Source organism: Pocillopora verrucosa, chromosome 3, assembly GCF_036669915.1.
Source record: "Pocillopora verrucosa isolate sample1 chromosome 3, ASM3666991v2, whole genome shotgun sequence".
Taxonomy (NCBI): domain Eukaryota; kingdom Metazoa; phylum Cnidaria; class Anthozoa; order Scleractinia; family Pocilloporidae; genus Pocillopora; species Pocillopora verrucosa.
The window spans coordinates 6,319,778-6,326,157 of record NC_089314.1 but is presented as its reverse complement, the minus strand read 5'-3'; the positions used below and the strand labels follow the sequence as shown (position 1 = coordinate 6,326,157).

The window sequence follows — 6,380 nt, the reverse complement described above, 5'->3', positions numbered from 1 at the left end:
AAAATATCACACCCGGTATATGAAATCTTGAAAGAAACGGGTCGATAATTTGAACTCCTTTTTATCAAATTTGACAACTTTAAATGAACTATTAAATTTTTCACCCAGACGTTTTTAGTGTAAGTTATTGGATGAAGAGATTGTGTAATCAAAACATTTTCATGTTCTGCCAACACAGACATGCTTTTTTCTCTTCGAGTCCTTTAATAACATAAGCTGAAAATTTTGGAAATTATTAGTTATTTTGCTAGTTCGTGCAGTTTTTGTACATTCGTTCCAATGATCGAGTTGGATAATTTTCATCTGAACTTACTTCTCTCGATTTCGAGTCGTTACTTACATCAAATTTTATAGAGTTGAAAATCTGAGTATTTAAATTACTCTCGCTAAATGCCCTATATTCCGTAATGAACGATGGTTGTATAGTTTTTAACTCGATAGAAGGATGTCTTTTGTTGCAACGCAACTTCTTGACCTCTCTGGCTCGATAGCGTTAACACGCACTGAATTGATAACTTTCATGATCGCCATCCTTATTTCCTTCATACGCCAGCAATAAATTAACGGATTTACTGCCGAGTTGATAAAAATTGATGTCACTGTGTACAAGTAGGCAACTTTTGTTTGGAGAGTCTCTCCAATGGCAATTTCAACAAGCATAACGACCAGAAATGGAAAATAACAGAGAAGAAAAAATCCTAAAATGTATAACATGGTTATTGTAGACCGTTTATATCGAACCATATCAATGGTCTTATTACCAGGATTACGGCCGTTGGCTTGGGTTCTCGTGAAACATTGTTGTTGAATTTGCATCTGATGTCGTCGAACCAGCCTAAAAATCATGATATATGCTATAAACATGATAGTCGAGGTTAGCACCAGGAAATTGACGGCAATGATCCTGAGAATTTTCCTGTTTATGAGAACAAATCTCATGACAGTGATAAGAATCCAAATTAACCAAAAACTGAGGACAACTTTGGCAATGCCACGTCTTGTTACAGTGTCATGATATCGTAAGTGTAGGTGTACAGCCAGAAATCTTTCGCAACTGATGGCAGTAATTGTAAACAATGAAACACCAGCGAGCAGCCAGCCAAAAGACTCTGACATTCTCCTGCCACACAGTGAAACTTTTATGTCGCCTACCATTTGCGAAATTCGCCAAACTGAAAATGAAGGTTGAGCTAACATTCCTACGGCCAGGTCAGAAGTAGCGAGAGACAGAAGTAATCCGTTGGACGGAGTTTGAAGAGATGGAGTTTTCCACACTGCTGAAATAACCAGTACATTTCCACAAACGCCTGGTAGCATGAATATGCAGTTCAAAACTGAACAAATTAATTGTGAATGTACAAATTCTCAGGGTCCTCGAAAGAGTCAGTCAAAAATTGACATGGACTAAGGTACCTTGTAGATTGGTTTTCAGCCATAGCAAATACACGTGGATTCCGAGTTGTAAGCGAAGAGTGGGATAGCCCCTTCGCTCCTAATAAATTTTCCAGTCGATTCTGTTTGTGAGGTTGTGAGGAAATAGTACTTTGTGCCAACTAACTGACCTGACAAAAGAACCGTAGCGCCGCCATTACGTCGCTAATCGTGACAGTTGTACCAGGCAAAAACCCATGTTTATCATTGTACCTTGGCCTAACCTGTCAGAGGAGTTAAGTTAATCCATGCTTTTTTCCAATTTCGCACCAACGTGGTATCTTAAAATGAATGCATAATCTGGTATAATTAAATTTGATATTCAGTGGATAAAGGAAATTACGCGAGGGCGTAAATTAATAAGATCATGAAGCGAGAGAACGTGGTTACTTTACAGGTTTTGTGTTCATGGCAGCGGCTAAGGAAAGAGCAAAGTAACTTAATGGGGACGATCGCAGTATCCATCTGATGCCTTTCAAAGGCGAATGCGCCATCGTCTATGACGTTTGAACACAATAATGGCGTGTTAAAACAAATCTAATCTCCGGTAAACAGTACAGAAATTGGCTCAGAAAGAAATGATGCAAAAATAAAAACATAATGCATAATTTACGAGATTTCACTGATGGCTTGGAAAACAATAAATTACCAATTGTTTTGGAAGCTTCAAGATTGGTTTTTAACTCTGATTATATTCAGAGGCGAAAGGAATGGAACTGAAATTATTTCATAAGTCATTGGATCAATATGCTTCGTGATATGTTTTCCCTTGAGAGGAACAATAGCCGACATCCGATTGCAATTGAAATTAGGGTAATTGCATGGTCAATTCTACCTTTTACCTTTTAATAAATCGCGGAAAACTTCGCAAATTTAAGAGCAACGCTGGTAAACTCAGAAACAACACTGGAAAGCTCAGAAACAATTCTATAAACATTTTTGACAATAGCATTGATGCTCTAGACACATTTTCGCGTCGCGAAGCTTTACGAAAAGAAAAAGAAAAAAAAAAACAATCAGCCAGGCGCGCCGGCATTCCTCTAAATTTTCCATTCCCAATTTGAATGTCTCTATTAATATTGTATGCTGTTTAAACGACATCGGATTTGATAACGTTCTAAAGAAAATTTAGTCTCAGTTACATTAAACTACTGCAATCGAACCTTTTAAAAGCAACTTCTCCTTGGTATAACGATCGAGGAATCGCTTTCGTGAAGTGAATGGTTCTCCTGGCGGTATACTTCTTTGGTGAAATTCGTGATCTCGTCAAAAAAATATTTTCCTAAGCTTTTAGCAGCTTTTAAGCGGAAAAACACTAATTTGTTGACGTAAAATTGCTGTCTTTTGTCGGAGACAAAAGCAATCTTTTTCCATCGCGATTACCTAAGTTACCTTAAAGTAATAGACGGGGACATCTAAGAAACAAGATGCTTTTCACACTCAGTGGCTGGTGATTATTTTTCCAAATTGATCGTTTTGGAAACGTCGAATGAAAAAAAGTTTGCCTGAACGGTTTCAGTATTGCTGGTGTCAAAATGATTCGTAGCAACCAAAAGTAATAATAAGATTGGTTTGCGAATATTTTTTAAGCAAAATGCTAATTTCCGGAATAAAGAATTGCGGTGAATGTTGAAAGGAAAGTAAAGAGGGAATTTAAGTATTTAAACGCAAGTAAACAATTTTAGTAGTTTTACCAGAAAACTGACCTTATAAAGAAAAATTGAAACAGGCTAAAATTGCACCAGAGCCACTGCAGTACATGACAATCGGTTCACGCCGAAGTGATCGGTTTGTAAAGAAACTTTTCCGCTACTTCTGATATTAACCATAGTCGTCTTCCCAGCCGTTCTTTCGCATGTCAAACGTTTTTTGACTAACTCGAAGTATGTAAAGGTCGAAAAACCGAAGCGTTTATCGAGCCTTTCAGTCTTTGCTGCGTATGCACTTTCAAAACTGCTAGTCGATAACCAATTAATCCTTAAGGCGATAATTTGCGAGAAAATTGTCTAACAATGTTTTTTAAAGCCATGTTAAGTAAACAGGGCTTTTCCCTTGGTCCGATATCACTGATAAAGCAATTCAAGCATTTAGAACGTGGACTGTATTCCAGTTCGTTTCAGTGTAATTACACAAAACTGATTCTACGTACTCGATCATTCTAGATTCAAATGGGCTGATTGGTCCATTTTGTAAAGGTTTCCTGATACTCGTAAATGAAGAGATCGAAGCAACGGAGAGCTGACAGCGGCTTTAGACTGAAACGAACACTAAACATGACTCGGTTCAGTACAGGCGTAGTGTACTCTGAAGTTCAGAAACGAGACTTGAATGTCACGTGCTCTTGTATCTCCGACGATAACTCATTCCTTCGTAATTTCCCGAACTATAGTATACTACAAAGTCAGTCTTGAAATCCACACACCTTTGTAGAGAGGATTGCGGGTGCATCGAAAGAGCTTGTCGATCGCCTTATTAGAATTCGATTACTGGTCTACCGCTGCCTAATGAACTCATAACCGCCATATGCCGAGATTGCTTGTGTTTGGATTTCGCCGTACGGCCCCCATACCATCTACTACACCATCGATGGGCAGCCGCTACTGGGAAACCCTGATAATCTTTACTTACATATGCGATATAGAATAAAAAAGTACAAGGTAGGGCTCGGTCACTTCCATCTACTACTCCTTTTTCATAACATGACAAATGCCAATCAAAAAAACTGGTGCTTGACACCTTTCCGAAAACAATCCAGAGACTTGATACCCTTTAGCGATTAGAGATGTACCATACTAAGGAAAGATTCACCATGCCAAACCTGAGCCTTTAAATAAAGGGATACCCTAGTCCCAAGAGTTTTCTTTCCTTTCTTTTCTGTTTATTTCACCTCACATTTTGCATAGGGAAGAACCTGTACTAAGGATACTTAAGTAAGGTCAAAGTTCCTACGGTAGCATATTTTTTTTTGTGCCCAGGTCAGTCGTTTTAGTGGGTAAACTTCAAGCAAACTTCCTACTTCTGACGACAAATCATAAAAAAAGTGGCGATCGATGTTTTCTAAAAAAATTTCTCCGCTAGGTAAGTATTTCCCTTGAAAGCTATTTCTTAAAAAACAACAATAAACGGACAAAATAGTACAGTTGCTGGTTTTTATTATCATTATCAAACAATTAACGATATCGGCGAAGAGACAGCGTATTGCGCCTCTTCCATGATCCACGACGGGAACTGCCGATCACCTTGTTGTATCCGTGACCCTTACGCATACCGCGGTTTTTTACGGCCAGCGGCGGTCAGCCCACGGAGCCACGGTGCTTGTGTACTGGTTTGCAGATCCAGTTGATTCTTGGGTCACGACGAACAGCTTTATGGAAGGGATCCACCATGATCACCTCGAAGAATTTGTAAGTGGAATCCTCTGCCACCCAATAGGAGTTCAGGACTCGCAGGCTACCACAGTATCGACCAGCACGCTCCTGTAAAATACAGTTCAAATGACATCAGTGGTTTAAGGGTTGGCACAATGTGCTTATTTCTTCAGTCAATCCAAAGCTCTGACCGTATCTCCATGACAGCTTCTTTCCCCCCATTGGCTAGCATAGAACAACAAACGTGGTTGTCAAAAGTGTTGAGGAAATCTGCACAAGTTTGTATTCTTCCCACAAATTTTGTATTTCAATAATGAAATTCTAAGCAACAAAACATGGGAGGTTTGCCTTCAGCCCAAACACTGATATTGCGCAAGGAGTTGGTGAAATAGTTTTTAGATTAAAACATCAGTTAACTGAACTCACCATTATTTATGGTTAAATAACATTAAAGCGGAGAGAACTATTTCTAAAAAGTTGTGTCCCAACAGAAGGATTCAGTTCCTTTGGATTCGTAAGAAGTCCTTAACTCTTTAACTCCCCAGGGGTGCTCAAGACAGAATTTCTCCTACAATGCAATACCTATCTACACAATATCAATCAGGCAAGAGGTACTAATAAAGAAAAATGACAAATTAACGAACTGCAAGTTGATCCATACCAAATTCTCCAAAGCAACATCATAAGAATTATCTCAGCAGACAGTAAAGAGACTTACTGATGAGATCATGGAAGTGCAAGGGTTAAAAAACCAAAGTCTCCCTTCAATTTGAGCCTTCACTCCTTCATCTCTTTTCAGTAATTAGAAGGGGCATGGCCTAATTCATGGCGAGTCATCACAGTCTTACACGGGATCGCTACATATTCTGATTATCAGATGCCTCACCATTTACAAAGTTTTCCCTAGGTTCAAGTGTTCCTGTATAGGCAGACAGACATCAACTGGCCGTGCTAGAGCTAAGAATTAGCCAAGCTTTGAGAACAAGGATTTTACACCATCTCTCTTTTGGAAAAAATTTCCCTTGGCACGTACCCCTGATCTATATATTACACATATAGTTTAAATTTCCACTCAGAGAAAATGCTATATACTACTCATCAAGGAATTTAAAGAACTCAGCACTTCAATAAGCTCCCTCCATTGAAATTTGTCAGGACTAAGGCGAAAACACCATCATCCTTAACAAAACTGAAGCAAATTATTCATCAACAACCATAAAAAATATATGGAATACATAAAGGAAATAGAAACATTCTCCATTTACCATTTCATTGTCAACTATCCCAAAAAATTGAGAATGTTTTAACAATTTCACAAATTCCATCTGTCCACATAACTTGTCACAGTTTGAAAGATATCCTGAAAATACCTCCCTGGTCAGGGTTTTCTGATAATAAAAATCAGCTTTTAAGTAGTCAGAAAATTTAAGAGTGCGTTGACTTCCTACCTCAGCCACAGATCTTAAACTTCTCTGGAATTTCAGTTGGTTCACACCCTGGTTGCAGGGTTTACCATAAGTTGCACCTTTAGGTACTGGTCGTTTGCGTCCACCAACGTCGTTACACGGACTACGGTAAACC

The 6,380-nt window shown here is 38.7% G+C and overlaps 1 long non-coding RNA gene and 1 pseudogene across 1 annotated transcript; both read right to left on the bottom strand.

Annotated features, from left to right (window-relative positions):
• Nucleotides 1-247: 247 nt before the first annotated feature.
• LOC131777342 (adenosine receptor A2b-like) lies at nucleotides 248-1,436 on the bottom strand (annotated as a pseudogene).
• Nucleotides 1,437-4,560: 3,124 nt separating this feature from the next.
• LOC136279856 (uncharacterized) lies at nucleotides 4,561-6,353 on the bottom strand. Its single transcript, XR_010717027.1, has 2 exons — nucleotides 6,248-6,353; nucleotides 4,561-4,907 (listed from the first exon to the last, which is right to left on the bottom strand). It is a non-coding gene; the product is annotated as an uncharacterized lncRNA (long non-coding RNA).
• Nucleotides 6,354-6,380: the final 27 nt, after the last annotated feature.